This window comes from Gorilla gorilla, chromosome 10, assembly GCF_029281585.2.
Source record: "Gorilla gorilla gorilla isolate KB3781 chromosome 10, NHGRI_mGorGor1-v2.1_pri, whole genome shotgun sequence".
Taxonomy (NCBI): domain Eukaryota; kingdom Metazoa; phylum Chordata; class Mammalia; order Primates; family Hominidae; genus Gorilla; species Gorilla gorilla.
In genome coordinates, this window is record NC_073234.2 from 61120549 (window position 1) to 61132500 (window position 11952).

Here is an 11952-nt window from a genome sequence, read left to right on the forward strand (position 1 = left end):
AACTGGATATTTGGAACCACAAATTACATGTATTTTCCCACATATATCCAATCTGCAATTTCGACATTCTGTCAAAAAATTTAGTAAACTTAATGGAACATAATTAATATTCATTCTCATATCAAATTCTCAGCTGACATTTTAGAAAACAACAATAACAAAAACAAAGGAAAAGAAAGTTAAAAGAAGGGAAAAAAAAGCAGTCATCTCTTCTGATATTTTAGACATTAGAAATAAACATATTGTATTAGAGTTACGTTTTAAGTCCAAAAAAGTCCTTTAGGCATTTTCCAAAATGGAAACAAAACATTTTATCTCATCTGTATTACATTTCAGATCACCAGTGAACAATTGCTTTTTGGAAACTATAAACTCTAGTTATTTAGGTGGTAACTGCCTTCCTAAAGTAATTCTCACTTTTTCTCAGTATGTGGTAGATTTTTCAAAATGGCAGGAACACGGTCCCCTCAGTATCTTTAGATACTTGTTATCTTCCTAAATTTATCTTTCACTCCATAGCCTTTTCCATGTGAATTTGAAGTGTCCTTTTATTCTGATGCTGGGGTCTGCCAGCATTCTGGCAATGGGAGACTAGGTGATGGGATATGGCAGATCTTGAAAAGCACTCATGCGAGTGTGCATGCCTGTGCTTGCCCTCTTCCTCTGCCATGAGAACATGCACCAGCTAGCCTGCTAGAAAACAAGAGACACGGAAAGCACAGCTGAGACTCCCTAGTTGCCACAATGCTATTACTAAATCAGATGACAGCCAGTTAACTCCTAGACATGACAGCAAGCCCAAAAGAGATCAGCAAAGCCACAAAGCTGACCACCCAAGAAACACAAGGAAAAAGCATATATTGTTGTGTGCCACTAAGGTTTTGTGGTTGCTGGCTACACGTCATTATTGTGGCAATATAGAGCTGATTCAGCTGATACATCACCATTGTGTTGGCACTGTTTTATAATAAAGTGAATTAAAGAGCTTTGGAACATCCTGTACAGGAAGCAATGAAGAGAGAGAGTCTGAAGTGATTATGAAAAGAATATTGAGCAAGAAGAGGAACTTCTTGAGTAAGAAGTGGAACTGAGAGGTGCTCATCATGACATTTAAATATTTCCTGAGAATTCTCAGAAATATTAGGGGTGAGGAGAAAGCTAAATTTCCTATAGCCAAATGTAGCTTGGTGACACAAAATACTGTATTTGGTTATCTAAAAGAAGAGGGGGAGGTAAAACGTAAGAAGGCCAGAGCACCTGGGACCTTGTTTTACTAAAGCTTATTATGGTGAGTTTCTTGAATCCTTAATGCAACAAGGGAGGGAACAAAGAATAGAAAGTAAAGAATGTGCTTCTTTTTCCCATGATTAATAAGCCACCAAGGAGCAGAGACAATATGTTATTTATTTATTTTATCTCTCACAGTATCTAATACTGTGATTTATGCATAAATTAGCACTAGTATGTGGTTTGTTGAATTCAGCTGGACAATTATGAAATAATTACATTGTAATTCCTTTGAGTTCTACATTAGAGTTCTCATCCAAGATTTTTCTGAAAGCCACATTCAAGTGTTTGAAATTGACACAGAACCCCATGTTTATTTGCATATAGTTCAATTTTAAGATCTAATCAACCTAATCTAATTTCATGTAATTACAAATTTAGTTTCAGTGGCCCTGGTTCCCCATGACAAAAGTACAAAGAGTACCGCAAGAAGTAAGTTGAAGATAAGGAGTGAGGAGAAGGAAGGTTAGTGGTAAGGCCACCAGTGATTCTAACAGCAAAGGGACAAGAAAAAAGACTGGAACTTTATTTAGAGGATAAAGCTGATACCTGGCTTGCCCTCTTGCCCAGATGGGACCTCAGGTAAGTCATTTAATGTCCCTAAGCTTCCTTTCCTTTAATTACTTCAATTATCTGCAAAAATGAAGTGAATAAATATGCCCTATTTACTTCATTGATCATAATGAGAATGAACGGATACGGGATATGTGAAAGCCATACAGACATTACACAATGTGATAAACCATCATCCTAACACACAAACCTAATCTTTATTGTGACTCAAGATTAGGGAACACTATGTTTTACATAACATCATGCTGATCTAACTCTAGCTTTATGATGTTAACTAATGTTTTCTAAATCCAGAGAGCATAATACCACCCCTTCAAAAAGAAGTGTCCACTTGCCCTTTGGCCAAGCTGTAAACAGACGCACCAAGAAACTTCCTCAGTGAGGCTGTCATCTTGGCATTAGATCCATGAGTCAGAGATTTTGGCTGGCTAAATTGTAAAGACCACTTTGAATAACTTGCAATTGTCTTGTTTCTTAGACTATGCACATTTTCTCTCTTTCAGTTAACGTTAAAATGATATATGCAATAAATTGCACATTTGAGTAAATGACATACGCAATAAATTACAACATATGCAATAAAATCAATTAGGTAGCCTTTTCTGAAATTCAGTAAACCCACCAGGAAGGGTCAGAGATAAACCCTTGATATCTAGCAAAAACAAATAAAAATAAGATTTTCAACAGAATCAGTGGATTTCATAAAAGATAGAACGTATAATATGAAAGAAACACTAAGGGTCCATGATCATCTGTGAAGCATAATGTAATAAGAACAATACTGGACTTGAACTAAAAGTTTTGTGTTCACAGCCCAGGTTTACTCCCATCTATATGATGTTGAGCAAATTACTGAATGTTGCTTAAGCCTACGTTTTTGCATTTGTACAAGGAGAATAGTACCACCTACCTTACAATATTACTGAAAAAGATTCAACTGGGCAAGGCTAATTAAATAATAATAAAGTATACCATATTCTTAGTTTCCTTTTTTAAAAAATCTTTCCTGAATTTTGGTTAGAGTAAGTCCTGATTCAAAGGACAGATGTGTGTCTTCCTTCCTTGAAACTAATACTGTTTCTGGTGAGCTTTTGCTCATCCAACTCTGTAATAGAAATCCCATATTCTTGCTATAAATAAAGGCCTTTATAATTTGTGACATTTACTTCTTACCTAAATATTCTGCAACTCCAGATCTCAGACTCTGGCTCTGTCACATGAAAAAAGTCTTCTGTGTGCTCACTGCGTCAGCACACTCTACCACCCTTTCTGTATCACCTCATATGGTAGGAGCTTACGTAATTGTAAAGTGGTTGCATAGCAACCAAATTATCAAACATCTCCATCCCACTTTTTCTGTCTTAAACCCTCAAACAACTAGTGGAGCATTTTCAGTTAACAACAGTCTTTAATCAGAGGAGAGAAAATTCCAGGTTGCTGATTCAGTTATTTCTTTTTATTTACCTCTATTTTTATATTCACCCGGCTTGTGTGAAAAACAAAAACTGAAGTACTCACAGATGAGGCAGTGTTTAGCATCTAAACACACCATATGCCAAGGGATAGATGTTCTTGTTGCAGCTGTCCAAAGTTAGCCAGGTTATCACTGACAAATAGCTTCCCCCAGAACATGAGGAAGCCACGGCCGCCTGCTCCTTGTTGGCTGGTGGAGTGAAACAGACTTTACAGCACACTGGATCAGCTAAACTGTGAATTACAGGTGAACCAAAGCCATTCTGTCAGTCATTCAAGGAAAAATGACTTCACTCAGCTAGAGGACACTCCCTTGACAAAAAAAAAAAAAAAGGAAAAAGGACTTGAGAAATCATTGAATCAAGACCTTCCTTGCTCAGTTCAATTGATTTGCCTAAAGTCATAAAAACAGTAACTTAGTCGCAAAGATGTAATAAGGAAAAATCTTCCTACTTAAATTAAGGATTCCTCCAAGGAGGCAGCATGATACTGTTTTCAGAGCACAGGGCATTAAGTGTAACCACCTTGGTTTACATTCTAGTTCTCAATTACAAGCTACCACCAAGTTAACTTTTAGGGGTTTCAGTTTCCACAACGCTACCTTACAGGATCATTTGGAGAGCTGCATAAGACAATCCACATGATATTCATGTTACTGCACCTTGTGCAAGTTAAGTACATGTTAGCAATTATTATTATTATTATTATTCGGTGGTCTAGGAAATCCAAATTTGTCTGGTCCAGAAACAAACAAATTGTCCTATGTCTTCAAAAGAATGGAGCATCCTACATTCAATGGAACTGTAAAGTCAAATAAGCTTTAAAAATTTAAAACTATATCTAAATCACTGACTATTTGGTTTAAAATTCTCTCCCCTCTGGTTCTTGGATGACTATTCTAAGCGTTCAACAAATTTCACCAGCTCAAAACAGTAACCACATATAATGTGGAATTAAGAAACAAGAGTTTGTATTTCTACCTAAAACTCTCAGTTGACCCTTTAAACCAGATTCTAGTTTTTTTTTGCTTTTTTGGTTTGTTTGTTTGTTTGGTTGGTTGGTTGGTTGGTTTTTGGTGGGAGGAAAGAGGAAGAAAATGAACAAAACAAAAATATATGCAGTATAAGAAACCCGGTCTAGTTTGAGCCTTGAGCCATGACGTAAACATTCTTTTAAAGAGAAGCTTCCATGATTAATTACTACAGTTTTTTTTTCCCCCTCTAGGAAATCAACAACCAACTAGATGTAACACTTGGGAGAGTTTATTTTTGGCTAGCCTAGTAATTATAGCCAGAACAGAGCAGGGCAGGTAGATAGGAAATATTTTAGAAACTATTTTATCAAAGCATCAGGATTTTCAAAAAGAACAAGGCAGGGGTTCCCTCCCTCACTTAAAATAACAATGAAAAACATGGCTGCGGTTAGATTCTTTAAGAAAAAGAATCAGTTTGAGTCTTGCTCTTGGGCCTGGCCATGCTTATCGGTGTTATGCTTTGCATGTCAGATGCTCTCTTCTATAACAGTCTTCTCTTTGCCTAGTGAGGAGGAAGACTCATTCTTTCTGCAACCTCAAAGAATTAATCAATATGAACATAAATATTCAACAGATATCAATTGTCCTTTTGCCTACCTCTGTGATACCAGGAATATTTTCTCAAATGACTTCCAAGTGTTGTTTTGCCATGTCTGTAAAAACAGACTGTCAGAAGTGTCTGGATCAAGCAATGGGAGCACTTAAATAGAGCTTTCACCCCTTTCGTCTTTCTTCTGGAATAATTTCTCTGACTCTCATGCATACAGTGCACACTAGCAGATGCTAGCGTTTTGGCATTGTCTGTGACCTTCTATAAAAGTTGCTACTAAGATGGGCGCGGCAGCTCATACCTGTAGCCCCAACTACTCTAAATGGCTATGGTATTCTCAGGCTAAACTCATTACAGTGTAATAATCTGCTATTCCAAAAATATTTCTTTTATTTTCTTGATAGCACAGTGGACCCTGAAAGGCATTGTAGGTCTTTTTGTTTGATTAATTGCCTGTTCACTTTGTTTTCAAACATCATCAATATAGAAGAGGAAAATGATATTAACAAAGACCATATAGTGCTTAAAGTATGTGAAGCTGGTTAAAATATTCCCAGTTGATATTTCTTTCTCTGGCCATATGAAGAAATTTACAGGCCAGTCATGGTGGCTCACATCTGTAATCCCAGCATTTTGGGAGGCCAAGGCAGGAGGATACCTGGAGCCCCGGAGTTTGAAACTAGCCTGGGCAAAATAGAGAGACCCCCATCTCTACAAAAATAAAAATAAAAAGGAAATTTACAATTTTTGGCTAAGAGGATATAGTATCATGTGAGAGAACTTTAAAACAAACTTAATCCAGGCAGTGCCACCACCCTCTGCCCCCACCCATCTTCATTAGTACTGGATCAGGAAGTACTTTATACTCAGTTATCTTTGCTTTTCGGTGCTGTGACCTTGTATAAAAGTTGCTACCAAGCTGGGCGTGGTGGCTCATGCCTGTAGTCTCAACTACTCAGGAGGCTGAGATGAAAGGATCATCGCTTGAGCCTGTGAGGTCAGGGCTGCAGTGAACTGAGATGGTGCCACAGCTCTCCAGCCTGAGCAACAAAGGGAGACCATGTCTTAAATAAATAAATAGAGTTGCTACTATGTTCAACTGCAAATGTTAGATGAACAGTCATTTAAATGAGAATTGAAGCTCATGGTAAGAAAGACAGGAATTTTTGTGATGAATTAAGTAAAAAAGGTGGTTGGTGGAATTTGACTCACTAAACAATGGTGAGTCAGTTAGGAAGTTGAGGAATGTGGACAAATGAGGAAGAAAAGACCAATAAAGAGCAGGTACATATATAGAAGTGCCAATAATATCAGCTTCATTTAGCCTAGTTTTTCCTAAAACTTTGGGTACTTAGTAAAATTGTAGAAAAGTTCATTTGAGAATCATCGGGAACAACAGGGATGAACTTTGAAAAATTATGTCAATTGAAACTTTATAATTCCACTTATATAAAGTACCTAGAGTCAAATTCATAGACACAGAAAGTGGAATGGTTGTTGCTGGGGGTTGGGGGAGGGGAAAATGGGGAGTTATTTTTTAATGGGTGTAGTTTCAGTTTGGGAAAATGAAAAAGTTCTGGAGCTGGATGGTGATGGCGGTTACAAAAGAATGTCAATGTACTTAATGCCACTGAACTGTACACTTTAAAACAGTAAATTTTACGTTATGTATATTTTATCACAATAAAAAACAATCACCTGAAGAAAGATAGCAAAGGAGGAAACTGACTAGGATACAATTGAAAGAACCATGAGAAACAAATATATATAGACCAAATTCCTATTATCATAGTCTGTTTTTACCTTAAAATGTATAGAAAAGTTCAGCAAAAGAGTGCCCCCTTGTGGACCTCTGCGAGGTGGCAACATGCATAATTAATCCTGAATGTCCCTGTACAATTACAAGGCTCTTTTGAATTATACATGCTTGCATTCCTCGATGACAGGGGCCTCAAAAGCCTCCCAAAAGTTAACTCAAGATCAGAGACTGAAGAAAAGGATGCTGATATATTTTGAAGAGATTTCTCTTAATTTCTAAGTTGGCAGAGTCAAGACTATTCATTTCTTGAAGGTTTTTAAAAGTTGAAGTTTAACGGTTGTTATGGAACTGCAACTTAGGATGTTTAAGTTCATGCTGGGTTTCTGGAGGAAGTCTCTCTACAAGAAAAAATATTTGGAGTGTTTTCTGTAGGGGATATCTTTGAAGATTAACCTTCATTCATCACTTCAATTTGTTCTGTTTCTCAGCAAGAATGACTTTTTTGTTACTTCTATTCAACTTTGCTCTTAATAAATAGAAAACTAGAGAAAAAATAAATATCTGTATGACTTCCACAAAGTGGTATAATGTCCTTCCACAATATGTATGTTAACACTTTTATTTCAAGTAGCTTTTTGATGATTATATAATTGTTCTTTTTTTTTTAATCTACAGAATTTAATCAACCTCATATGGTGGCCAAGGAACATATTAAATAAGTTTTTCAAGGTCGTTGAAAGAATGAGTGGGAAAGCAAGATTAAAATTCTGATTTCCCACAGTGATGTTAGCTGGTTGCCAACACTGTTGCTCTAAAAATGTAGTTCTTAAGTAGAAACAATTTTTTAGTTGGAATTTCTCAAGGTAATTTTATGATTTTGTGAGGAAAAATGACATAGAATTGACCAAAATTTCTTTTGCAGGCATAGGTTCCTAACTGTGAATATCCTGATTTTGAAGAAAACAGTAGATTAATTGCAACTGCTGGCAGCTTTCACTTGACCTTGCAAAGGTTACAATTATCCAGAAATCTCATACGTAAGTACCGTTTAGTGAAAAGTTCAAATTAAATATCTCTTTACACGTGGACTTCTGTTTCCTTAGGATCTGGAGCCTGAACCAGGCTAGTATTGATATAATAACTGTACCTAGCTTAAACAGTTTGTATTGATCCACTCTGAGATGCTTTGGAGACCATTAGTCATAAGTTCACACTTATTGTAAAGCTTTACGAACCGGATATTATCCCTTCCAGTTTTAACTATGTGGAAGTTTTTTTAAAAAACTTTTAATTTTGCAACAATTTGAGATTTAGAGAAAAGTTGCAAAGATAGTGTAAAGAATTTTTTTATACCTTCAATCAGTGTGTCCTCATGTTAACATCTTACATTATTCTGCTACATTTGGCAAAACTAACAGACTTATACTGGTACATCCCTATTAACTAAACTCCAAATTTTATGTAGATTTCACTAGTTTCTCCACTGATGTTCTTCTATCCCAGATTTCCATGCAGAATATCATATTGCATTTAGCCATCATGTCTCCTTAGTCTTCTCTTCTCTGTGAAAGTTTCTCAGTATTTTCCTATTTCTCATGACCTTCACAGTTTTAAGGAATATCTATTTTGTAGAATGTTAGCAAATTCAATTTTAACCAAGAAGATAAGAGTTATACACTAAGAATGTTTTTCTCATGATTAGACTGGAGTTATGGGTTTTCATATCAGGCAGGGGTATATGGCATCAACGTAACTTATCACTGGTGATGAGAACCTTGACCACTAGGTTAAGGTTGTGCTTTTCCACTAGAAAGTTGCTATTTTTCCTTTCACTATTCTTTGGGAGAGCATCACTGAGTTCAGCCCACACTCAAGGTGGAAGGGAGAGGAGAGAATATCTGCATATGTTATTTGAAATTTTCTGGAAGGAAAATTTGCCAATTGTCTCCCATTTATTTATTTGTTCAATGATTTCTTTATACCAGCACAGACTCGTGTGGTGTTTTAAACTTTGGATTATAATTCAATACCACATTATTTATTTCACTGCCCAAATTATTCCAGCTTTGGCCATAGTGGTTTCTTTCAGGTTTGTTACTGTGACCTTTTGACATGCCTTCATTCTTTAGGGGGTGGGGGGTGTTTGTTGTTTGTTTTCTTGCTTGCTTGCTTTTGAGCACTTCTGGCACTAAAAGATGATCCAGGTTCATCTAGTATTTACCCGATCCCAGCCCTAGAATCAATAATTCCTTCAAGGAGCTCTGATTGATTGTTTCTATTGGTGACTGCTGTTTAGAAAGCAAGATCTGGGCACTTAGTGTGCTCATTGCTATAGGGTGTCATTGCTTCTAGGCTCTCCCAGCAAACTGAAGTAGGAAACACATGTATGTATGCTAATAATACATATATATGTATATAAACACATCTATAATTATTTCTCTGTCTCTCAATTTATATATAGATGATAAGTGGTTAGATAGATGATTAGTAGATATTAATAGATAATAGGGATTCCTACTGAAGTCTCTGACACTAATATATAGTACTACAGAGTTTATTTGAGTCTTCTGTTGAGACTTACTAAAAATCTTGAACTTTACTTCCTTTTATTAACTGAATATTTTTGATATTATGTTTTATATTAGTAAAGGATGTTTCCCTATTAAGCTGATGCTGGTGTACTTTGGTAGCATAATGATGTTGCAGTATCATTCTCTATAAATCAAGCAAAAATGTCTTGATCCATGTGGCAGACACTGCTGATTATCTGCCTAATATTTCATCTCTTCTTCATTCCACAAATTTTAAGGACAGCACTGTGTCCAGTTAAAAATTCTCCTCCATAGACTCTTTTTAAGGTAGAATTGCCCCCATGTAATCTAGACTTACAAGATGCAGGAGGAAACTTCCTGTAGGAAGCTTGTGGGAATGTCATTGTTTTCGCAATAAAATTCACCTTTGCCCTTCATCCTGCTCTCCTCCTCCCATATGAAACATGCAAATGACATCTGAAGGTGGGGCAGCCATCCTACAACCAAGAGGATAAAAGACACTAGAACGGCAGAGAAGGAAGGGAGAAGGAGCCTGGTCTGATGAGTTCTGTTAGCACCATCTCTAATGCATCATCTTTGGTCTGCCTACCCCTAGACTTCTTGTACATGGGGAAAATGAGCTCATATTTGGCTAAGCCACTTCTGTCTGTTGTGTAACATTCAACACAGTAATCTAACCCCTTGGGAGGAACAGAAGGACATATTTTTTTCTTTATAAATTGGATGGTCCATTATTGTAATTATATGTGGCATAAAATGCCAGCCAGTGCTTGTTCATTATATTATGCTTAGGTGTGGAAGAGCATATTTCAGGTTCAAGAGTTAGTATGCAAAAAGATTAATGGAATTCAGACTATTTATTCTAAACCAGCATGTTTCAGGATTAGCCAAAAGCTCATCCATATATACTATTTAAAGAAACAAACTTTGGAAAAACAAGGTAATTGTGTATGGGTCCTAAGGTCATAGATTAGTATCATAAGAGATTGATGTTCAGAACGTGATTCAATATCTTAAGTATATAGTCTAATAATTCTTGAGGTGGCAAGAGGGGATATGGGGTAGAAAGGGAGAGTAGGGGAGTGTCAGAGTTCATGGGAGAATATGCAGTGTGAAAAAATTAAAATTATAATGATTTTTGATCAATGTACTTAATTTTCTTTGAAAGTGAATAATGATAATAGTAATAGACATATATGATATTCTGAGCAATATACTAGGCATGTAAAAGAATTATAACATTAACTTGTCACAATAATACTTTGCAGTAGCTATTCTTAGTATCTGCATTTAAAAGATGGGGAAACTCAAATACAGAAGTGTAAGATCACGTATCTGGTAAGTGCTCATAATTCAAACCCAAATACGTCTGATTCCAGGATCTAGGTTCCTCCCAATTTCACTGAAGTGTTTTTTTGCTAAATAACTAAAGGAAGGTATAGCACTCCTATTTTATCAAAAGTCACTTTACAAAAGGGATTTTTTAAAAGTTGAGTAATACTGTCATATTCCTAATGAAAAATGAAAAGGTATGTTCCTATCCACCAATAGGAGTTAACCACATTGCTAAATGACATAATTTTGTAAATACATATAACAGTTTAGACTGGCATTTAATTTGCTTGAGTCCGTGACCTCAGACCATTCAATATCACTAAGGCATGTTTTCTCAATCAAACCATAAAAAATGAAATATATTTCTTTCACATAAACTATTTGCAAAAGGAATATGTATAGTTATGCTACATTGCTCATAATTCATTTTTATGTGAAGTATTTTGATACCAGGCTACAAAGGGCGGGGAGTTTCACTGTCATTTTGATTTAGGAAATGCCAGATACCTGTGAGCTCAACTGACATGCATAAATTATGAATTATGAAATGCTTTAGAATGATTTTGTCATTTTTTTCTCCTTCTATTCCATGTATATGGTTTTATTCCTGAAAATTATTGGTTACTTAATAAATTGAAAACTAGAAATTTCTATCAAACAATAAATAATTTTTCCAATATTTATGGTATACTCTTTTTAGTAGACAAAGGTTTTTTTTACCGTATTTAAAATAAAATGCCACAGTACCTATAGGAGCTGACACATCTGCAGGGACACCCCTATCTATTGCCTTGTGAACATAAAAATTGGCATGAACAGTTTTTGGTATGCCTTATACAACTGTGCACAGGACTGAATAAATTGTCTCAAATAGCAATGTCCTAATACAGTCTTAGCAGCAAAATCTCATATCTGGAAGTAGCATCCATAATAATTCAATTATAATATCAATATATTATTGCATAAATCCTTATTGATTAAAGAAAATAAATGTACTTTAAAAAGACTTCAGCACGTAAATGAATATATGTGCATAAACAAAGACAGCTAAAAATCAATAAGATTGCAGAAGTACCCTCTAGTAAGGAAAGCTGCCCGTATGTCATATGGGACCTCCAGATCCGTTAATGCATAACCAATTTTCTCCCATCATCCCATTCCATGCCTATGTCGGTGTGACATTCTTCTCAAGTTTTCTAGGTCTTATATTGTCTTGGTTCTTCTGGCTTCTGTTTGCCCTTTGAACTAGTTTAGCTAATGGATCATCTTTCCACCTGGAAATATCCTTTCTATTTCATGCCGTGTTAACTCACATGTGAAGTTCAGTCATTTATTGTTCTCCCTCAAAATAGAAAATCGAATAAAGCCTATATGTATGTAATATAATTTA

At 35.7% G+C, this 11952-nt stretch overlaps 1 long non-coding RNA gene across 1 annotated transcript in view; it reads left to right on the forward strand.

The window, feature by feature from the left end:
- The first annotated feature begins 1020 nt into the window (after nt 1-1020).
- LOC134756563 (uncharacterized) overlaps nt 1021-11952 on the forward strand; it is a 17557-nt gene continuing 6625 nt past the window's right edge. The window contains exons 1-3 of the long non-coding RNA XR_010129341.1: nt 1021-1146; nt 1669-1869; nt 7598-7712. This is a non-coding gene — a long non-coding RNA (uncharacterized lncRNA). The remainder of the gene's footprint in view (nt 1147-1668; nt 1870-7597; nt 7713-11952) is intronic.